Here is a 25,230-nt window from a genome sequence, read left to right as displayed (position 1 = left end):
TGGATAAGTAAATGTGTAAAGAAATCTTATATCAAATATAAGAATTCTCTTGTATTCTATAAATAGATATGAGATGTGATAGGATGTGATAAGAGGTGTATAAGAGGTGATAAGATGAATTAAGATGTGATAGGATGTGATAAGAGGTGTATAAGAGGTGATAAGAGGTGATAAGATGAATTAAGATGTGATAAGATGTGTATGGGATGAGGTAAGAAGTGTATGTGATAGGATAAGATGTATATGGGTTGTGATAGGGCAAGAATGGATGTGATGTAAAAGATTAGATGTGAAGGCATATGGGGTTATATGAATGGGAATGTGGAAATGGATGTATGTATATGGATGTGTGGATGTGGAGATGGGAGTATGGATGTATGAATGTGAAAATAGATGTATACATGAAGATGTATATGCATAGATGTGAATGTGGATGTAGATGTGGATGTATAGATGTGAATGGGAATGTGGATGTGAATGTGGATGTAGATGTGGATGTATAGATGTGAATGGGAATGTGGATATGGATGTATGGATGTGAATGTGGATGTATGGATGTGAATGTGGATGTAGATGTGGATGTATAGATGTGAATGGGAATGTGGATGTGAATGTGGATGTAGATGTGGATGAATAGATGTGAATGGGAATGTGGATGTGGATGTATGTATGTATGTATGTGGATGTATGTATGTATGTGGATGTAGATGTGGATGTATAGATGTGAATGGGAATGTGGATGTGGATGTATGTGAATGTGGATGTAGATGTGGATGTATAGATGTGAATGGGAATGTGGATGTGGATGTATGTATGTATATGGATGTGGATGTATGAATGAGGACGTGATAATGAATGTATGCATGTGGATGTGGATATGGATGTGTATGTATGAATGCGGATATGGATGTGGATATGGATGTGTATGTATGAATGTGGATATGGGATGTGGATGTATAAATGAGGATGTGAAAATGGAGATAAGCATGTAGGTGTGGATGTATGGATGTGAATGTGGATGTGGATGTGGATGTATGGGTGTGGATATGGATGTGAATATATGATATGTGATGTGAAGGAATCTGAAGTGAAGAGATGGAAAATGATGTGATTGGATGAGTACACATATAAATGAAATGTGGAATAAGTAATGTGGATTGTATGAGGGATAATGTGGAAAAATGAGAGTTAATATAGAAATTGTATTTGTAAACTGTTTGTAAATGCTGTTTGTAAATGGCTGTTTTATGTCAAGAATGCTGGGAAAGCATTTTGACCGTCTTGTGATTAAGGTCGTGGAGACCTATCTGATAAAGTTGCAACTGCTGACGGAGAGTCAATGGAGGACGTCTCGCGTAGCAAGGTCGGCCGAGGTCTTGACCAGCCTCGGTTCGATTAAAATGGTGAGCTTCCGGTACGGTGGATGAGGGACCAAGGAAGCGGCCTATGAGTGAAGCGCTAGGTCACCTGCGAAGGATCCTAGAGGGTGCTGACCATACGGTGCTCGGGCTCTGGGTCGCCCAGGATACCCACGCGTGCGTCGAGGAAGATATTGGAACAAGGAGTAAGAGTTGTTTTGTGAAACCGGGCATGGATCTGGTTGATTGACCTTGCTGGTCTTCAATGGATGAGTCCATGGCTCTTTATATGGATCTGTTGGTTGATCTTGCTGATCTTCAACGAGAGTCCATCTTGATTTTTATAAGTGATTATATTGCCGAGTATTATGGGCTAGGAACTATTGAAAAGGCCCCTGTGTGGACAGGTGGTGAGCGTTCTAGTTGCCAATGATGCCATAGATACTCTGATGAAGGAATGATGGGAAATTATGAATCAACTGGATAAATTGGAAGATTGTGATCAGTGGTACTATGGTTTCATTAAAGGATTGTTTTAAAGTTAGCTGATGCTAAGAAAAAGGCAATTTTCATATTGGGTGTGTAAGTGGTGTGGCTAGTTTTATGTTTGTATGAATTTCCGGCTAGGGGGCCTTGGAACTCTTTTCCTTGGTACCCGGGACAAAACCTAACCAAATTCCAAATTGGATCCCATCACTACAGTGGTTGGGCGGTTGGCTAACCCATGGGATCGGATGGGGTTAGGCTGGACTGATGGATCCGTAAATCGAGATTTAATTTCTATTATTACGATAGATGAAGTAAATCTCGAATAGAAATTGTTCTATGGATAGGAATCAACGGCTGTGCCTCTTGATGGGGAAAAAAGCGTTGATCCCAATGATCCAAGTGCAAGTTTCTTCCTTGATTTGACCAAGTACCGTTAAAGGTGCAGTCAGATCAGTTGATCCGTAATGATCTTGACTACGTTAGAGTAAAGAGTTATCCTGGTGGAATTGCCCATGCTTTCCGGGTAAAGGAAGTTTTTCCGGTTTCGGTTTTGGACAAACCGACGGATTAGTCTCTTGTCCGGATATCCGTGGGCGAGGCCCGAGTGTGAGACCCCTACCCGCACTTGATGTGTTACTTCCGTTGCTAGTACCCCGAATCCGTTGCTCGGTGGGAATAGGGACCTCACATTGTGAGACAAGTTGCATTGAAGCAACTCATCTTGAGCAATCTTGGAACATGTGATTAATGCCACATTGTTTACACATGGGTTGCAAGATGTCAGTGATTATGGGCATGGAAGTATTCCAAACTATGCAGTCTGCCACCTTGTGAGGTCCATGACAATAAAAACATTGGAGTGTTTGGTACACGGGAGATGGAGGTTTTGAGTCAATTGTGGATGAAGTGGGACACTTTTTAGTATCATGGTCAAAGGTTTTACAATGTATGAAGTATAGAAAACCAGGTGCCTTGTATGTACAATGGGGATTGGGATGGTCGTAATAAGTGATTGCACTCAACACAAGGCATTTCGTTTCTCACTTGTAGAGGCATTAAGGATGCCTGATTTTGAAGGAGTTCATTCTCTCTTAGAGATGTCGATTGAAAGGTTTTAAGCAAGGCTGTTTGGGGAATGTCAATTTCGAGATCCATCTTGCTTTTGCCATTGCATCACTTGGTTTAGATGAGGAACACCTCATAACATGATCATCTTCTAGCATGTTGTAATTGCTTCGTTATACAACATTGATCGAATGTTTCCTGATTGGACACAATGATCAAGTTGTGTAAGGTGTTATTCTTTAAGCCTATCATGAAACATCTCTTCAATTGAACATCGTTTAATTTTTCCCATGACTCACATCGTGAGTCCAAGAGTTTTATCCAAAGGATAAATCTCTAATGGATTCATTTGTTTGACACACACTCAATTGAATAAAGTTCTGTTGCTGCACTCCATTGATTACCTTGCCTAGAAAAGCCATGTATAAAGGCTGATTTCAAGGTTTTGAAGTTGGTCTTGATCGCATGCATCAATCTGATGAACCTTCGACTAGCTTTTCCCTCTTCAACGCATGTACCTTGGTGGGATAGTTAGGATTTCCAAAGGCTTCACATCTCTGTTCAAACATTTGAATGAATTGAACAGGGTCTGTTGTTGCATCATATTTGCCTATCATTTTGGAAATCTAGTACGACCGTATTTCTGTATGTGTCACTGAGGCCGTATGTGAGTGCTCTTGTTTTGGGAGAGACTCACTAAGTCCTTGGGCTACCCCCCTTCCTAGACTAGTCAGTATGTGTCCAAGGTGTGGGCATCTAGGAAAGGGTTGGTACCTATAAGATTCGTGGAGATATTAGGTAAGGGACTAAAGCCCGGTGGGATCAAAGTGACAGGGGGTGTAAAACCCGATGACACGCTTGTTATAGGCATGGCCAATGGTATTGGGAGGTGCATTTGCGGCATAGATCTTAATGGCTCGAAGATGTCAGCCAACCATTGGGTTCAGTCCTTGTGTGATCCTTGGGAATCCCTCTATCGTTGCCCTATCTGATTGCGTAAATGCTCCTTAATGAGAAAACAAAGTTTTTTTTTAAATTTTTATACTCTCTCACGCCTATTACAACCTCAAGAGACCTGGCGTTCTCTTTGTTGGGTCAAACGGGGGTCCGTTCACCCTAATAACATTGGATCCATTGCTATAGGACTCTTTAGGCCCACTATGCACGTGTGATGATTGATACTCTACATGTGGGACAATGTCATTATTTCTTACATCTATATCTTTTGTTGTCTTTATTGGTGAATACAAACAAAGACATCTTTGCTCACTCGCTTCTCAACTACACCTCACTTTTCCCTTTCATGAAGTAAACCCATACTTTTCTAGTGTGATTATCTATAAATGTATTATAGTACTTGCAATCTACCTGCAATTGTTGTAGTCTTGGTAGGTCCCCATACATCAAAATGTATAACATTCAATGGCCTTGTACTGATAGGCTTTTCATGCAAGAATATATAACATTCAATGGCCTTGTACTGATAGGCTTTCATGCTTTCATGCTTTCATGCAAGAAAGCATGTTTGGCTTGCTTTACCAAGTTGGCATGATTCACATACTTTGTTGTTAATGGGTGTGAACACCCCCTAGCATTTTGGCATTAGCTTGGGTGTGAATACCCTCTAGCATTAGTAGAATTAGCTTAGGCTAATGAGTTATGGGATTTGGTTATTACAAGATGTCATATCAAGAAGTGGTTAGAAGAGGGCTAGTGGGGAGTAGGGATCTTGTGGAGGTTATGGGAGGCCAATAGTCACATGGGTAGCCCAAGAGTCACATGGGTATCCCAAGAGTCACATGGGTAGCCCAATAGTAGTCACGTGGGTACTAATAAGTACTTCATTTTACCATCCTACATAGACAATGACACTTTACTAAAATGCATAATGGGGTAATATCATCACTTGATTTCACATACCCTATTTTTTCCACTTTTTACAACTATCTAAACGAGTCATAATGATTGGTTATGTGGTTAAAGCTGCTAGAAATCCACATACCAAATATCTCTCGATCCTAATGTTAATGGATCACCTGTATGAGTTGTCATTCCATTTATAGTATTTAATTGAAGGGATATTACTCCAATCGGCGGGTGCCACTTCAAATCCATCATTGTATTCCTATAAAATAGTCTTGTGGGATACGCAATGGGCAATGCTTAGTAGTTGTATAATCAGCCATTATCTTAATACAATATGATGTTTCAATCTTTATCTGTGTTCTGCTCTGTAGTTCTTTCAATCTATAAGGATATCTCTGGTAGTTAAAGTTAAAACATTAAGTGTTGATTACCCAACAACACTTTTGGCAATCCTACAATGTTTTTGTTTCAGTCTTTATCTGTGTTCTGCTATGTAGTTCTTTCAATCTATAAGGATATCTCTGGTAGTTAAAGTTAAAACATTAAGTGTTGATTACCCAACAACACTTTTGGCGATCCTACAATGCATGGAATCTATGGTGGTTTAAGAACGATTGACCCGACGTAATACGTCAGCACTCACACCAAGTAGGGAACGGGCAGCTTGGTGAAGCATGTTGGCACCTCCTCCTCTTCAGGATTGATGGCGGTTCTCTTCCACGGAGGACCCGAAGGCTTCGACTTTTTTTCGAATCGTGGAATTGGAGGATACGTGATCAGTATGGTGACCGTTCTCCAAGTATGGTGTCTAAAGGCGAGCAGTATGACATTCAGAAGGACTTTCTCAACAACGACGACTTCCAAGAAGCAGTGGAGGATGAAGCTTTTCTGGTCCTGGAACAAGATGCTCGGGTTGCTATTGCAGCCAATCTCTTGGATACTAGGGTGCTATTAGCTCAATTTTGCATGTCACGCTCTACACAATGACCACAAAGATTGCCACCTTTGCCCTGTATAGTATAGCCCCTTCGTCATCCAGAGCGTATGAAGTACTTCCATTTTTCTGGGGGAAGAAGTATGATGATCTAATGCCGCTATTATCGCTGATCCATTTCCCTTACCGTTTATGGATTCTCTCCTCGATGCTGTGGTAGGCCATGAGATGTAATCCTTCCTTGATGGTGGCTATAATCAAGTCCAGATGGCCTGGAAGATCGGGAGAAAATGGCATTCATCACTAAACTGGGGGGTTTTGCCTCTAACGTGATGACGTTTGGCTTAAAGAATGCTTCGACAGCATTTCAACGTATGGTACAAGAGATTTTCGATGAATATCTCACCACCCTCATGAGAGTGTTCCTGGATGATTTCAATGTCTTTGGGACGGAGGCAGAGCACCTGCATCATTTGTGGCTCTGTTTGGAGAAATGCAGGAAGGCTCGGATAAGTTTAAATCTAGCAAAGTGTGACTTTGTAGTCACGAGTTTTGTCCGAGGATGGTTTGGCGCGGTCGATCCAAAGAAGATGGAGGTCATCCAATAGTTGCCAGCCCTAGCTAATGCAAAATAGTTATCTCGGTTTTTAGGGCAGATCCGGTGGCATAGTCGATTTTTGCGATATCTCACGGATGTAGCCCTCATGAAGAAAGGGGTTGTTTTCCTGTGGTCGGAAGAATGTGTACATGCATATAGCCTACTGAAGAAGATGCTCAATAGCCTAGCACCCATTTTGGTGGCCTCGGAATGGTCCAAGCCTTTCCATGTCTTTGTGGATGCTTCTGATGTCGCCATTGGCTACACCTTAATATAGGCCTCAGAGGACGGGTGGTACTGGCCTATCTACTATGCCAGCCGATTACTCTGGAAAGCCAAAAGAAATTATTCGACCACTGAGTGGGAGGATCTAGGCATGATTTACTTAGTAAAAAAGTTTTAAAAATATTTATTGGATAATGAATTCACATTCCATGTGGATCATCAAGCTTTGTTGTACCTAGTTGAATAAGCCTAATCTGACAGGGAAGTTGGCATGCTGGGTGCTATTACTACAGGAGTTTACTTTCCATATATCCAGCACACTCTGGGGAAAGAGCACGCGGTAGATGATTTCTTATCTCAGCTAGAATCTAGCAAAGCTCCGGTTAGTGTCCCAGATCAGTTCCCAGACGCCGATTTGTTCAAGATTGACACCTCCATTGATTGGTACGATGAAATGTTCATATTCTTGTCGAAGGCACATTTTCAACGACATTCACAAAAGACCAGAAGAAGAAGCTGGCCTTAAGGAGTAAGATGTTTATAGTGATAGCCAGACAACTTTATAAAATGGGGGTAGATCATATTCTTCGCCGTTGTATATCAGACCATGAGCGCGGTGGTGCTACAAGAAGCACATCACGGCATCACGGGTGGCCATTTCTCTGGCGAAATTACAAGCACGAAGATTTTTCAAGTAGGATTGTGGTGGCCCATCGTCCTTAAGGATTCATGGGAGTTTTCTCGAGAATGTGATGTCTACCAACGACTTGGCCAGCATGCAAGCTAGCATGCAGCTGTAGATCGAATACCTCATACCACCCCGGTGTTTCCCTTAGAGCCTTTCTAGAAGTGGGGCCTAAATTTTGTGGGACCCTTCAAGCCAATAACCCAGTTTATTAGAAATCGATACATCATTGTGGCCGACGAATTATTGCACAAAGTGGGTGGAAGAACAAGCTCTTGCAAATGGCAATCGAATAGAATTAGTAGCTAAGTTTCTATACGAGATGATCATGACCCGCTTTGGATGCCCTATTGAGATGGTTAGTGACCAAGGGGGACACTTTCTGAATAAAGTTATGCGAAGTCTAATAGAGCATCATATGATTAATGGTCAGGCGGAATCCACAACAAGGTGTTAAAGAAAATATTGAAGAAGGTGGTGAATGAGCATCGCACCTATTGGGATCAGAAATTGCACTTGGTGTTATGGGATTTTTGGATAGCCTATAAGGTGGCTACAGGTCTTATGCCCTTCTCTCTCGTATATGGGTTGGAGCTAGTGTACCCATGGAGTTCATTTTCCCCAGTCTGCGACGGCGGCAGTCCAGGAATGCCTTGCTCCAGAAGACTCCCTGGCTCATCGGCTAGATCAACTTATGGTGTTGGATGAGCGCTCGATGCAGAGATCTTGGAGTGCTGAAGTTATCTAGCGTAGATGATGGAAGCTTTGGGGTGGATCGTAATACAAAATACAAAATCTTTGATATAAGTGGTCCGGTCTTTCTTTTTCACTCTTGGATGGGGCCCCACTCCGAAAAACTCAAATTATGCTGGATCGGTCCTTATCGGATTGTGGCAAAGTTGGGCAGTGCTACATTTGTTTTGGTTGCACCATTGATGGCGTGACCCTCCCAAAGCCGGTCAATGGATTTTGGCTCAAGCTTTATTATGAGCCTATGTGCCAGATTCTCATGAATGGGAGGAAGTTGTATCCGGAGGCAACACGCAAACCAGTGATCCAGATCACTAGTTGGTCCAAAAGTCCAGTGAGGTCCGGGGTTTCCCAGATGCAATGGCAGTTTGCTGGGGTGGCAATTTTTGGTGACATATTCGGAGTATCTTCCACATCAACACTTCCACGTCAACATCTTTTTCCATGTCATGCTTCTGTTGATGGCTTACATGAGATTCTTAGGAGTTTGTGCCAACAATTTGTACCACTGCGGGCTGAGGCAGTTATGGAGGGTGGCCCTTGTGTCAGTCATGTGTTGGAGGGGATTCATATGCCATTTTTATTCTTAAGAATGGCTTCTTCAGATGAGGGAGGATTTGAAGGAGTAGACACTCACAAAATCATCAATGTAAGATTTCTCCTTAGCCTGAACAATGAATAAGCTTTACTTCAATCCCCTGTAATCATTTCCTGTTTTTGAATACAAGAAAATATTATTTTCCTTGTTTTTGCCTAGAGAGATAAAAAATTCTAGAGAGTGGTAATTCAATATTGAGATATTTTTGGATATATAATTTCTAAAAATATCAAAACTATATTTCCCTGAAACAAAAAATCAAAATAAATTTTCTATGGTGCATTAGGAATCAATTAAAATTGATTTAAAAGACCTTAGCCTAAGGGTCAAGATTTTTTGAAATTTTTGGATTATGGTCCAATTAAGGTTCCTATGGACCAATAAGATTAATCCAAGTGTTGGGATGAGATAAATCCAATGAATAAAAGAAAATACCCAAAAATGAGTAAATGCCCAGATAAGATGAAGAGTTGACTGTGAGTACAAGATTTATTAGTTAAAAACTATGAGATATTACTAAAAAAATGAGATATTTTGGAGTAATCATACAATTTTGACACCTTGGTAAGGAAAGGGGGAGACTTCAAGGAGGCACCTATTTCACACATGTGAATGAGTTTTAAATTCAAAAATATTAAGATATTTTTATCTCTCCTCTCTCCTGGATCAAACTGGATAAAAAAGGGAGCTAAACTGGTCCAAATCTTGTCCAAATTCAGCCAAACTGAAGTTGGAAAATTCTAGAGCTTAGTTGGACTCAGTAAGTGGCCGCCCTCACCTATAAATAGAAAAGAGGAGTTTTTAGTAATTTCATTTTTATGATAAAAGAGGAATTTCCATGATAATGGAGATCCATGTATTCCAATGGAGAAAGAGAAAATTGGAATATTAAAATAATGGATATTTTATCTAAAATTAAAGAAGAATTTTAAAAAAACTATTTTATGCATGAATGAATTTAAATGATAAAAGAGAAATTCCCATCATATTTGGAATTCAATCATTTCAACGAGAAAAGTAGAATTCTTAGTATAATGGAATTAATGGATATTTTTATTTAATTTTTAAGAGAAATTTTAGATAAATTATTTTTATGCATAAGAAAAATTTAAATGATAAAAGAGGAATTCCCATCATAATTGGAATTCAATCATTTAAATGAAAAGAGTGGAATTCTTGTCATATTAGGATTAATGGATATTTTTATTTAATTTTTAAGAGAAAATTTAGTTAAATTTATTTTTATGCATGAGTAAATTTAAATGATGAAAGAGGAATTCCCATCATAATTGGAATTCAATCATTTAAATGGAAAAAGAGAAATTCTTGGTATATTTGTAATATTGAATATTCTTACTTAATTTAAAGAGGAACTCTAGATAGATTTAATTTATGATAAAATAGGAATTCCCATGACATTTGGATTGCACTAATTAAATGAGAAAAAGAGGGATTTCAAGCTTATTTAAAAAAAATAGATATTGGTATTTAGTTTAAAAGAAAATTTTTATGATATTTATTGAAATTAATTTTTGGTGTCAAAAGATGAAATTTCACCATAATTCTACCTAGGGAATTAAGGTTGAGAAATTAATTGGTAGAAAGAATATCTTTAGATATTTTAATTGGTTAAATCACTAAATTGGTATTTAACCAAAAATAGATATTTATCTGAAGTAAATTCTTGTTAGGACTAAACTGAATGATTTTGGTTGGACTACGAGAGGGACAGATAGTAAACCTACTTGTCCATCTCTCGATCTGAACCAAGCAAAAACTTCATGGATCAATTCCAGTTCCTAGATACAAAGAATACACTACCATTGAACTAAACTAGTTTTCCTTTGATCGAAATCACCAAGAATCTAGTTGGACAATCAATCAAATGATGGATAAGAGATCAAAGATTCTCATTATTACGAAATTGGAAATTAAGAAAAAAGGGGTTTTGTGAACCAATCTCAAACTGGCAATTTTACTTGCATAGAACTTCTGTTTTTCATTTGAAGGATTGTTTTACGCCAAAATGCTGGAGGAAGCATTTGGCATGTGTTTTACTAACAGGAGGTTCATTTTGCAACAACTGGCGGGGAGTTGTCCCACAGGGACGTCACTCGTGGCAAAGCCTGCCAAGGTCTTGACCAACCTCGGTATGGTTAAAATGGTATGCTTCCAGTATGATGGGTGAGGACCAACGAAGCGGTCCCTGAGTTCAGTGCTAGGACACCTAAGGAGGATCCTAGAGGGTTCTGGACTAGGTGATGTATGGGCACGGTTGCTAGGACACCCATGCATGCGTCGAGGAAGATTCGGATGTACTAAAAAGAAAGATTTTTGTGAATCAAAATTTGATATTGGATCTCGTAGGTTGGCTAGCTGGTCTTCAACGCAGAGTCCAGATGATCTATTTTTTTGTAACACAATGGACTCAGAATTTTGGAGGATGATGATCAGTAGTATTATGATTTTCATTGAAGGATTGTTTTAAAGATAGTCGAATCTGTTTATAAATGGGCAATTTCATATCGGGTGTGTACGTGCTATGCCTACTTTAAATTTTGCTTGAAAGTCGGCTAGGGGGCCTGGGAACTCTTTTCCTTGGTACCCGGGCAAAACATAACCAAATCTTTATAAAGGAATCCCACCTATACAGTGGTCGGGTGGTTGGCTAACCCATGGACCGGTTTAGGCTAGATTGGGGGACTTTGCGTAAGATACGATTAGTTATGTTAGTTAGATTAAGTCTAAGAAGACCCTTGTTCTCTATGGGAGGGAATCAACGGCCGTGCCTCGTTAAAGGAGGAAAAAAGCGATGATTCTATGAACCAAGTACAAGTCTCTTCTTTGATCTGACCATGTGACTAGGTTCGGTCCGATCAGTTTAAAGTTAAGTCTTTGACTCGTTAGATTAATTCCCCCGTTAGAAGATTTTTCCATGGCGGAATTGCCCGTGCCTTCCGAGCGACGGAAGTTTTTCGGGCTTAGTTTTGGAGGAACCGCTGGGCTAGTCTCTTGTCCGGACATCTGTGGATGAGGCCCTGAGTGAGGATCCCTGCCCCGCGCGGGAGGCTGACGCTGCTTCCATCGCCAGCAACCTTGGACAAATGAATTCTCATTGACCATGATTCTGATGAAGCTGAAAGTGATACATGGTGTTATTTTATATCACTCAAGGCCTTAAAGTTTCAGACTTTTCTGCCAAATCTACAGACTCCTTAGTCGCTTTATTCCGAAGGAGAAGATAGTAGCTCCCTTGGCAGTAAGGGAACATTTGTATCAGGGCATGTCTATAGCCCAGTACTATCATCTTATGCGTCTCCCAAGGAGATTTTGACTTTTGGAGCTGAGCTGCTCTATGTAACTATTGCAACCTTACTATAAATAAAGAAATGTTTTGTGGAAAAATTCCCTATTGTATAAGTGATTATTTATTGACGAATGGACATATGTCATAGATCTCCAATAAGATCGTTTATCTATTTAAGAAACTATTTTTCGAACCTCTTAAGTCTTAGGATCTCGTGGACGATATCAAAATAAAAATTTAATAATATATCATTTTTGGCAGAATCATGAGGCGAGGAAACTGTGGCCGTAGCTAGACCCTCTCTCTTTGAAGAAGAAGAGCTTGACCCCGATGTTCGCAAGGCTCTTCATAGAACGAAGGGGAGAACCTGGCGCCAAGGCTGTGGAGAAATGGGTGGAAGCTATGGAAGAGTATTTTGATGTCACAGGCTTTAATGAGCGGAGCAAAATGGCTCTTGCGCTAGGCTGAAAATTGTGGAAACAGCCAGGGTTGTGACACCAACCATCTGGACAGGAATACCCAGTCCTGGAACGATCTTAAAACATATTTGAGGAAGAGATTTTGTCCCCTCGGGTTTTTAGAAACCAAAATGAATGAATTCTTAGAGCTAAATCAAGGAAGCAAAACGATCGAAGAATATCACTAGGCATTTGCTCTTCTCCTCAAGTATTCACCACCTCTAGACGAAGAGCAACTCATAGAGGTTGTTCATTCGGGGAATGAACGAACCCTTAGACACACTGGTCAAGAATGCCAAGCTAGCGTCCATGGCAGAAGTTGTAAGAATGGCGAAGGACTTTGCTAAAGCCTTCATCGTGAAAGTCCCACAAAAGCCAGCTCCCTCATCCTTCAAGAGATTTCAGACACCGGGAAGTTCTTCCAACCTTCCGCCTAGGTCCCAACCAGAATCTGGAGACGGGAAGCTTTAGGAATGAAGGAAGACCTTTGCCTCGAAGTACTTTCTTAGAAACTTCGGCTCTTTCAAGAATGCAAAGGGAAGAGCTTCGAAGTGAGAACAGATGCTTTGGATGTCAGGGGTTTGGGCAATAGCTCAAGGATTGCCCATCTCCTTTTGTGGGCCAAGGAAACCAAGGTCCCAGAATTCAAAGACAGACTCCTTCGTATCAGTCCAATCAGGGTCCCCCGTGCCAGAATCAAGGAAACCCCAGAAGAGTACTAGCTTAGCCTATAGCCTCCATGCAAAGCAGTCTCTGAACTCCCTCCTAGAATTGGGGTAACCAAAGAGAGAGAGTTCCACCTCAGACTACAGTTGCTAGAGCTGTAACTATAGCTGATGAAGGGGAGGAAGGAAAAGGACAGATCTATGCAGCAATAGAGCATCAGGGGAATAACCATAAATTTTCAGTCCTCTAGACTCCAGCAGAGTACCAGGGTAAGTAATTCAAGCTTTTGATTGATTCAGGCAGTACTCATTCTTTTATTTCCCTAGGATGTCTGTGTAAATTAGTCCTAAATCAAAAATCAGGGAAACCTATGCAAGTGGAATTGGCCAGTGGAAATATTCTTTTCACACACCTTGAGACAGACCTTATTTAGTTTAGTCTAGATGGGAACGTAACAGAGTGCCAGTTCAGAGTCTTACCCTTGGGAGTCTATGATGGAATCCTTGGAATGGATTGACTCCGTAAGAATCAAGCTGATATTCATTGTCACAAAGGAACCATCTCTTTCCTTGACCTTCATGGGAATAAAGTTCAAGGAACTAGAATTTCCGGATCCCCAGTGCTACAATTAGTGAAGGCTTCCAAATTATTAAAAGGGCTCAAAAGAGGCAAGCTGTTTATGTCGTTAAGATGAATCCGAGACATAAAATGCAAGGTTAAAGAACCAGAGTGGTTAAGTGAGTATGCAGATGTGTTCCTTGAAGAGCTAACTGAGATGCCTCTATCTCGCGAAGTAGATCATGAGATCGAGTTAACCCCTGGAGCTCAGCCAAGTAGCCCAGCATGTATACAAAATGCCATTCCCTGAAGTCATAGAACTTAAGGAGCAGTTAAGACAACTGTTAGAGCAGCAGGGATTCGTCAAACCCAGTGTCTCACCTTAGGGTGCGCCCGTTCTCTTTCAAAAGAAGAAAGATGGAACGCTAAGACTCTGTATTGACTACAGAGGAGTGAATCAATTAACAATTAAGAATAAGTATCCTATTCCTAGGATTGATGAACTTCTGGATCGGTTAAGTGGGACCCAAATGTTCACAAAGATAGATCGGGTACTACAAGATCAAAATCAAGGAGCAAGATATCCCAAAGACAATATTCAATACTCGTCGCTATGGGCATTATGAGTTCACAGTCATGCCGTTTGGATTGACTAATGCCCTGGGGACATTTAATTATCTTATGTAGGATATTCTCAGAGAGAATACTGGATGATTTTGTTCTTGTCTTCTTTGATGATATCTTGGTATACTCAAAGAATGTTGTAGATCATGAAGATCATGTGCACAAGGTCCTAGAAATCCTAAGGAAACACCAACTCTTTGCAAAGAAGAGCAAGTGTTCTTTCTCTGTTGACCAGGTGGAATACTTGGGATTCATAGTGTCAAAGGACGGGATTTCTCCTGACCTCGCAAAGATCCAAGCAGTCGTAGAATGGCCGAAACCCAAGATGGTAAAGGAAGTGAGAGGATTCCTAGGATTGACCGGATGGCATAGGATCTTTATACCTAGGTATGCTCATATAGCATCCCCTTTAACTAACCTTCTCAATCAAGAAGAGTACACTTTTTCAATGGACTGCAATGTGTCAGAGTGCCTTTGATAAACTGAAGATAGCCTTAGTAACCAACCCTGTTCTTAAATTGCCAGATTTTACCAAACCCTTTGAGGTAGTTACTGATGCTAGTGGGTTTGCCTTAGGTGGTGCTCTTATGCAAGAAGGTCATGCAGTGGCCTATGAATCCAAAAAACTCAGAACACATGAGAGAGATTATGTCGTCCATGACTTGGAGTTACTCTAAGTAGTTTATGCTTTGAAGTTGTGGAGACATTATCGCGTCAAAGGAGATGGATGCAGACCCTGCAGGAATTGGATTTGGAAATCAAGTATTAATCGAGGAAAGAAAATGTGGTGGCAGATGCGCTCAGCAGAAAAGCCTCCTTGCTTGCAATTACAGTGGTGTCAAATCCATTGATCAGTGAAGCAAAGAGAAAATTATGCAGGACAAATTCTTTGTGCCTATTGATACCCTTCTAATGCAGGAAAGCGAGACTCCTTAGGAAATGAGTCGAGTTCTTGGGTACAAATTGGATGAAGGATTCATGTATTATAATAATCGGCTATGTATCCCCAATGAATGAGAAAATAAAGGGAAGAATTCTAAGAGAAGCCCATGATAACCTGATAGCTGGACATCTAGGGTTTATGAAAACCTATATGAATGTGAAGAAAAGCTTCTTCCTGCCACCAGGAATCAAAAAGGATGTACTTGATCATGTGCGAAAATGCTTAATGTGTCAGAGAGTCAAGGCAGAGAGAGTCAAGATGCTAGGAAAACTGTAGTGTCTAGACATTCCATAGATGAAGTGGGAATGTATCAGTATGGACACTGGATTACCTTTAGTGTAATCAGGTTACAACTCCATTTTTGTGGTAGTTGACAGGCTAACCAAAGTTGCCCATCTGATTCCAGTGAAAGAAACATACACTGCACTGGATGTTGCTAGAGTTTTCCCTAAAGAAATCTTCAGATTACATGGCTTACCCAAGAGGATAGTAAGTGACAGAGATCGCAAATTCACATTAAAATTATGGATTGCATTCTTCGAAGCAGTAGGAACTTTCTTGGATCTCTGCACAGCCTATCACCCCGAAACAGATGGCCAGACTGAAAGAGTGAACTAGGTAATAGAAGATATCCTTCGGTCATGCTGCGACGACAAAGAACCCAAGAAGTGGTTAAGCCATTTGCATCTGGTCGTGAATTTGCTTACAATGCTTCTTATCATCGAAGCATTGGGATGAGTCCTTTCAAAGCTTTGTATGGGCAAGATTGCCTTACACCATTGACTTGGTCTGACCCATTGATCAAAGTCGAAATGTCTAAACAAATGCTTGATTACATGGACCAGCAAATGCAATCAATCTATAAAGATATAAAGGCAACCCAAGATAGACAAAAGTAGTATGCAGATAAAAAGAGATCAAAGAGAGAGTTTGAAGAATCAGATATGGTCTTCATTTGAGTACGACTAAAAAGAAGATCCTTATCTCCTTAGGGAAGTATAAGAAGCTCTCTCCCAGATATTATGGGCCATATGCTGTTATAAAGAAAGTGGGCGATCTAGCCTATAAACTTCTTCTGCCTCCCCATCTCAAGGTACATAATGTATTCTATGTCAGTTTACTTAAGAAATATGTACCCAGCCCGAGTCACGTACTTGATGTGATAAAAAATTAATCTCTCCGACTCAAGGCCAGATGGTACTCCAACCTGAAGAAATCCTTAACGTTCGGGAGAAGATTCTCAAGAGTAGAGTCCTCAGAGAATTTTGAGTAAAGTGGAAGTTCTTCCCTCTAGAAGACGCCACCTGGGAGAAAGAAGAAGAGTTGGCGAAAGATTACCTCCACTTTGCAAGATGAGGACATCTCGCGTTTTTTAAGTGGGAGAGGATGTAAGATTCTTTCTCAGCCTGAATAATGAATAAGCTTTACTTCAATCCCGTGTAATCATTCCATGTTTCTGAATACAAGAAAATATTATTTTCCTTATTTTTACCTAGAGAGATAAAAAAATTCTAGAGAGTGGTAATTCAATATTGAGATATTTTTAGATATATAAATTCTAAAAATATCAAAACTATATTTCCTTGAAACAAAAAATCAAAATAAATTTTCTAAGATGCATTAGGAATCAATTAAAAATGATTTAAAATACCTTAGCCTAGAGTCAAGATTTTTTGAAATTTTTGGATTATGGTCCAATTAAGGTTTCTATGGACCAATAAGATTAATCCAAGTGTTGGGATAAGATTAATCCAATGAATAAAAGAGAATACCCAAAAATGAGTAAATGCCCACATAAGATGAAGAGTTGACTGAGTATAAGATTTATTAGTTAAAAACTATGAGATATTACTAAAAACATGAGATATTTTGGAGTAATCATATAATTTTGACACCTTGGTATGGAAAGCGGGAGACTTCAAGGAGGCACCTATTTCACACATGTGAATGAGTTTTAAATTCAAAAATATTAAGATATTTTTATCTCTCTTCTCTCCTAGATCAAAAAGAGAGCTAAACTGGTCCAAATCTTGTCTAAATTCAGCCAAACTGAAGCAGAAAAATTTTAGAACTTAGTTGGACTCAGTTAGTGGCCTCCCTCACCTATAAATAGATCCTCAAAACACCAGTTTCAGTTCTGTTTTGTTAATCGAGCCTCAGTATAGCGAGAACTGAGTAGATTATGCAATTTAGCTTAGTGGGCTTTGGTTTAATTAGCAATTAGTAGGGAGTTTAGTAGATTAAGCAATATTACATTAGAATAAGCATATTTTCTATTATCGTCTAAAAATCCTCTACAATTTGGAGAGATTGGAGCTTCTCTCTCTCTCTCTTCAACCTTCCTTGAACCTTTCCTCTCAACATACTAACCAATTGATTGGTTGGGGGCCTCTCCTAAGAATAGAGAAGCAAGCAAAACAAGAGGTAAGATGTGACTTTATGATTTTTTCTTTAATCTTTAAAATTTTTTCACTTCTCAACCCCTCTCAAGCTTGAGAAGTATTCAAATGAATGGTTTTTTAATGCAAATGAAGCTCTCCAAATAATTCTAATGAATTATCACAAAAAAGTTTACATTTATGCTTAATTAGGATGTTTTTTAAGTATATCTCTCCCCCCCCCAAAGAATGGTCATTCCTATGACCAATTCTCTATTCAAATGATGCTTCTCATGGAGCAATTCTCAATTCTAGAATCAAACTCTATGATAGTCAAGCTAGAGGCTAAAGAAATGACTTTTTAATACTTTTATGTTACATAAATTATGATAAAATTATGATTTAGATCCATAAATTGGATTTAGATCTATTGATAGTTAATCTATTATAAGTGTATTACTAAGTCTTATGCTTTTCAGAATTATTAAAAATTATCAGTAAAATAGCAGCGGAGCTATAGCGAAATCTTTAGAAATTAACACATAAATCATTTTTATGCATAATGTGAAAAGAGGACCTCCTACCATATTCTAGGATTAGTCATCCTATGTTAAATGAATAATCCTCATCATATCCATGGAAAATTAATTTTTAATATTTATGCATAAATAGTTAATTAGAGAAAAAGAGAAATTTTTAGTAATTTCATTTTTATGATAAAAGAGGAATTCCCATGATAATGGAGATCCATGTATTCCAATCGAGAAAGAGAAAATTAGAATATTAAAATAATAGATATTTTATTTAAAATCAAAGAAGAATTTTAAACATCATATTTGGAAATCAATCATTTAAATGAGAAAAGTGAAATTCTTAGTATAATGGAATTAATGGATATTTTTATTTAATTTTTAAGAAAAAAATTAGATAAATTATTTTATGCATACGAAAAATTTAAATGATAAAAGAGGAATTCCCATCATAATTGGAATTCAATCATTAAAATGGAAAAAAGTGAAATTCTTGTCATATTAGGATTAATGGATATTTTTATTTAATTTTTAAGAGATATTTTAGTTAAATTTATTTTTATGCATGAATAAATTTAAATGATGAAAGAGGAATTCCCATCATAATTGGAATTCAATCATTTAAATGGAAAAAGAGGAATTCTTGGTATATTTGGAATATTGAATATTTTTACTTAATTTAAAGAGAAACTTTAGATATATTTAATTTATGATAAAAGAGGAATTCCCATGACATTTGGATTGCACTAATTAAATGAGAAAAAGAGGGATTTCAAGCTTATTAAAAAAATAGATATTGGTATTTAGTTTAAAAGAAAATTTTTATGATATTTAAGTAAGGAAAGAATTGAAATTAATTTTTGGTGTTAAAAGATGAAATTTCACCATAATTCTACCTAGGGAATTAAGGTTGAGAAATTAAGTGGTAGAAAAAATATCTTTAGATATTTTAATTGGTTAAATCACTAAATTGGTATTTAACCAAAAATAGATGTTTATCTGAAGTAAATCGTTGTTAGGACTAAACCGAATGATTTTGGTTAGACTACGAGAGGGACGGACAGTAAACCTACTTGTCCATCTCTCGATCTGAATCAAGCAAAAACTTCGTGATGACCGATTCCAGTTCCTAAATACAAAGAATAGACTACCACGTTGAACTAAACTAGTTTTCCTTTGACCGAAATCACCAAGAATCTAGTTGGACAATTAGTCAAATGATGGGTGGATTACCTTGATGAGAGATCAAGGATTCTTATTACGAAATTGGAAACTAAGGAAAAAGGGGTTTTGTGAACCAATCTCAAATTAGGAATTTTACTTGCATAGAACCTCTATTTTTTATTTAAAGGACTATTTTATGCCAGAATGCTGGAGGAAGCATTTGGCATGTGTTTTATTAAGAGGAGGTTCGTCGCTCGCAGAGCAAAGCCCGTTGAGGTGTACCCAGCCTCGGTATGATTAAAATGGTGCGCTTCTGGTACAATGGGCGAGGACCGATAAGACACCTACTAAGGAGGATCCTAGAGGGTTCTGACCAGGTGATGCACGAGCTCGCAGTTGCTAGGACACCCATGCATGTGTCAAGAAAGATTTGGATGGACTAAAGAAAGATTTTTATGAATCAAATTCTGATATTGGATCTCGTTGGTTGGCCAGCTGGTCTTCAACGGAGAGTCCAGATGATCTATTTGTAACACAATGGACTCAGAATTTTGGAGGATGATGATCAGTAATATTATAATTTTCATTGAAGGATTGTTTTAAAGAGAGTCGAATCTGTTTATAAATGGCAATTTCATATCGGGTGTGTACGTGGTATGCCTACTTTAAATTTTGCTTGAAAGCCGGCTAGGGGACCTGGGAACTCTTTTCCTCGGTACTACCCAGGCAAAACATAACCAAATCTTTATAAAGGAATCCCTAGTTGGGGTTAGGGCTGGATCGGGGGATTTTGTGAGACAAGTAAGATACGATTAGTTACGTTAGTTAGATTAAGTCCTGAGAAGACTCTTGTTCTATGGGAGGGAATCAACGGTTGTGCCTCATTAAAGGAGGAAAAAAGTGATGATTCTATGGACCAAGTACAAGTCTCTTCTTTGATCTGACCTTGTGACTTCAGGTTCAGTCGGATCAGTTCAACTAGTTAAGTCTTTCTCGTTAGATTAATTCCCCGCTTAGAAGATTTTCCCATGGCGGAATCGCCTATGCCTTTCGGGCGAGGGAAGTTTTTCAGAGCTCGGTTTTCGGAGGAATCGTCGGGCTAGTCTCTTGTCCGAACATCCGTGGGCGAGGCCCTGAGTGTGGATCCCTAGCCCGCGCGAGAGGCTAACGCTGCTTCCGCCGCCAGCGCCCTCGGAGGGGGCATCGCGGAGGGGGTCGGGGATCTTACAATCAAGATGAAGAGCCCTTTACGCCAACGCCTTGGGCACTCACATAGTTATTAAGATGAAGAGCCCTTTACACTAGCACCTTGATCCTGGTCTTGAGTGAATGATTTGACAGGCACGTTCCTCCACACCCCGAATATTGCGCTCTCCACATCTCGAGACAGATCAATGGTGGCGGGTTGTCTCTCCTCCAATGGTGGACAAGGTGGCAAAGCTGACATGGCTACTGGGTAGTACGATCATTATTTACAGAGGATTGCATGGCCACCTATGCCCTTCGTTTGAACCGTGATGATGACTATGGTTTGGGCAATTTGCTGCAAGTGTTTGTAGCTTTATCTTCTTTAGCTAGCTGCTCCAAGCTTCTTGGTTCACTTACCTCCATAGTTGTCTTCACCTTGTTTCCAATAATTCAATCTTTGAAGACTCTTTGACGTCGTCTCCTACACTCTCCACGCCCTCGCCCACCTTGCCTGTCACGATGGTGGAGTTTGAAGACCTTGGAGACCATGTTGGTGCCTTCCCAAGAAGACTAGCTACAATAGGTTGGGTTGTATGATTTTGTACACCTGCCTTGGGAGCAGTGGCGGAAAAACCTAGAGGCTCTCATGCAGTTGTGGCTATGCAGCAACATGAGCCAATTCTTGCAGCCCAACGGCGGCATGGAGGAGATTACGCCAGTGCTGGTGGCTTTGGTGTTTCAACTCCTTTCTACTGGTGATGGCCTGGCGTCTGCCCCATAGATGAGCAAATGGAAAGGTGGTTTGGAGCACTCTTTGCGTCGCCAAAAGGAGTTTTTAATTTCCTCTTGCCTTAGTGTTACTCGGAGATCTTGCCTGCGCTTCCTATTGGAGATGGTGGCTATGACCCATCGTGCCACTTATGCTTCCATACGCATTGTCGGGTGGATGGCTACAGCGAAAACTAGAAGTGTTGTTTCATGGGTCATGCTCCTCCATCGTGAACTTCTCACCGACATCAAGAATACCACGACGAACGCTGAGAGTAAGCTTGGCCCTTACTTAGCTTCCCTCTTTCAGAGTGTCCAACCAACGACGATGTGGCGGCCAAGGAGGAGGCACATTCGATAGCATCAAGGGAGGTGGCTCTGACCTTGCACAATATTTCGGTGGCCGAGAAGTGTAAACATTCTGACCTTGCCCGACGAGTCTCCACTCGAGAGCTGAAGAGGCTGAGGAGTAAGCAACAATCAATGGTGTTTTTGAGGCATCTGCCAGCAAGCTCTGGAGTAAGTGAGGGTGGCTGTGGAGTGGTGCCTCTCATTATCAATATGGAGGAAGACAAAGCCACTGTAAATGAGCAACAGGAGGTCACTGCTAATTTGGGTGTGTTGCTTCCCTTGACCAGGGGGTAATCTCGACAGGTTACCATATCCAATCATCTGGAGGCCTGTAAGATTCTAACATTGAGAAGATGGTGAAAGATGCTAAACCATCCATTGAGAAGGAACAACAGATTACAGTAACAACGATTACTTCAACAACTGATGATCCTCCTGCAATTCCCTCTGACGTTGTGGTGGCCAAGACTTTTGACTAGGGGGGAGAAGCGGGAGAACCTCCTCATCCTGAGTCTAGTGCAATTACTATACAACCTATCCCCTAAACTTGTCTCCCAAGCCAGAGGTTAAGGTCGAACCAGCTTTGACCAATCTTCAAGAACAAACGTTCCTTGCTAAGCCCCAATGAGAATGGATAGGTGCCACCCTGGAGGACTATCTTTGTTCTGTGGGTGAGACCACCTTATGTCTCCAAAATGAGGAGGCCACTATGTCACAAGAGTTGCGGTCTCTCTGCATGATGCACTTGGTGGTACATTGTGAGCATTTTCAACTGGATATTGTCTCGTCGGTTAAGGATGACCTAGAGAATAGGCTGGCTGTTGCCAATGCTACAAACACTCACCTCTCCCTTCAACATGCTGATCTCCGAGTGGTGATGGACATTAAGGAGGTCGAGCTTACGACACTCAGGAGGCCGAGCTATGGTGGAAGGCCTTGGAAAATCTTTTTCTTATTAATGAGATGCAGATGGAGCTCCAGACAGCCTATGATCGCCTAACACAAGAAGATGTCCGTGTGTAGCAGCAGGTTGACCGGACCCACCTCGATATGGTCAACTCTTTGTGGCAATTGGCTGATGCAGACAAAGTACAGAAACATGCTCTGTGGTCTAGAGTGAAAGCCCTCGCTACCATTTAGAATGATATGGACGAATACCTCTATGAGGTTATGCTAGCTGCATGGGATGACTGGCAGTTGAGAGGCCTAGCAGACCAAGAAGCAGTTGTATGAAGACATGACTCAACAATTACTGGCGGCCTTGGAGCACCCACCCATACACTATTTTGCTCTGATACCTCAAGGGTCACTCTGGCAAAATTTGGATGGTGGTGCCAATACTAGTAGAAGTGCAGAGTTGCAAGCCTTTGGTCTGCTGGAAACTAACTAGCTACTGCAGCTACGGGATGCTATGGCAAGGAGTTTTACAACTTGGAGACCTCAAGGGTTACAACCTTAGCCATTGGAAAGATCCTCACGACAGTTGTGGTTCACCAGGTAATCTCTTGTTGGGGGGTTAGGGTGAGCCATAATAGGCCACCAGGACAAAGATAACCCACATCAGCTCTACTATCTGCAAGATCTGCATCTTCATCAGCATTTGGGTAACCAAGACCCCTTTTATTTTTTGAGGTGTGCAATAAAATTCCTCCAGAGAAGTGGCCTGGGGGATACTTCTCCTTGTAATACACAAAGGTGTCAATATAATAGGAAGAATGAAAATACCACCAGTGTAAAATGTTGTGGATACATGCAGGAGCATAGAGCCAATAATGATCCCAAGTGATTGTGCCATCCATCCCTACATGCATCTCTTGTTGGATGTGTCTCAAGCCACCAGGACAAAGATAACCCACATTAGCTATCTGCAAGATCTGTATCTTCATCAGCATCCGGGTAACCAAGACCCATTTTATTTTTTGGTGTGCGATAAAATTCCTCTAGAGGAGTCACCTGGGGATACTTCTCCTTGTAATGCACAAAGATGTCAATAGAATAGGAAGAATGAAAAGACCACCAATGCAAAATGTTGTGGATGCATGCAGGAGCATGGAGCCAATAATGATCCTAAGTGATTGTGGATGCAAAATGTTGTGGATGCATGCAGGAGCACGGAGCCAATAATGATCCTAAGTGATTGTGCCCTCTAGTCATTTGATGGGGCGGGAAGAAGAATCTCCTTCGGGAGTACACTAGGGTGAAGGAGATCTTCCAGGAGGGGTTTGTCGGGTGAGGAGTACCAGCAGTAGAAGATCCTCCAGCAACAACACTAGTAGAAACTTTTAAAGAAATGAATGTCATTCCAACTAGCCGACAACTAGCCGACAACTGGGCACAAGTGTGGTTAACCATATCCACAAAAGAGGTAATATATTCAACTACCCAAACACAATCTACATGAAGTTCTGCAGCACCTGAGCCTGGTGCAAGTGGTGGGATGTGTCTGGCCAACAAGCGGTTATGAGAGGTACGCTCCTTGTTGAGCAAATTAGCAAGTTGTTAAGACCGCTCCCTCTCCTCCTTGCCAGTGCGCCGGTGTGTTAACTGCAATAGATCTATTAACGAGGAAAGGTGTAGGCTAGTAGCTTCCTAGATGGAAGTGGAGGTCCTAAAACCTATTTTCCATCATTGTCTATTTTTTTCCCTGTTTTGTAGCTTATATTTGAAGGTGTTCCAAAAGGAATTTAGAAAAATTATGTATAAGAGAGTTGTAGTGGTTTTAGAGTACTACAACTTTGTCTCTCGGAGTCTTTTGTGATTTTATCATTTAGACCCTCAAAAAGTAGCCCGAATATGGTTCACAGTCGTTTTATGCTGTTTTGGGCGATTTTTAGTGCTTCAAGGACCGTTTTTTGACCTCGATTTCCGGGTCAAATTTTGAGGTTACGAATCGGAGGCCAAAACGATAAATTTTGACCTCAGACGGTCAAGACCAATTTTGAAGAGCTTGATGTGAGATTTTCGATGAGCACTAGAGCGCCTTCATCGAATTCATGGTTTAGGAGAGATACGAGCCTCCAAACAAAGCTGTTTTTTTTCTTTGATGGAGCCCTTTCATCATGAGATGGGAGATGACACGACTCATCCTATTGCTCATATTGGGAATGTGCCATTGGTTGTGTAGGATGGCAAAATGAAGCACTATCTAATGTACTTTATGTGCCCAACATCATCATGAGACAGGGGACAACACAACACATTATATTTCTCATATTGGGAATGTGCCATTGGCTATGCATGATGGCAAGATGAAGGGTTTGCAGGTATGCTTCAACCCTGATGGGGCTGCTAGTAGAGGACTTTAAGAACAAATGTTGTTTGGTTGCAAAGGGCAAGAGAGTGGGTAAAATGTTTACTTTGGATATAAGTATGCTTGGTCAAAGCTGCTATGTTTGCACCAGTGCAGGTGTTGTGGTCCAATATAGATATTTGGCACAAATATATTAGTCATATAAATGAGCAGCGATTGAAGTCCATACAGAATTCTAAAATTTTTAATTAGTTTTCCAAATTTTAAGGTGGATGGAATGCATAAGGTTTGTGAAGCATGTCAATTTGGGAAGCAAACAAAGTTTAAGGTGGATGGAATGCATAAGGTTTGTGAAGCAAACAAAGAATGTATTTTCACGTGACAGAAATGCAAGCAAGAGGGAACTTGATGTGGTGCACTCAAATGTATGGGTCTGACAAAAATGGCATCAATTGGAGGATATATCTATTATGTATC

Source organism: Cibotium barometz, chromosome 55, assembly GCF_041138505.1.
Source record: "Cibotium barometz isolate CiBa-2024 chromosome 55, ASM4113850v1, whole genome shotgun sequence".
NCBI lineage: Eukaryota > Viridiplantae > Streptophyta > Polypodiopsida > Cyatheales > Cibotiaceae > Cibotium > Cibotium barometz.
The sequence above is the reverse complement of the archived record's forward strand: the minus strand, read 5'-3'. Positions refer to the sequence as shown.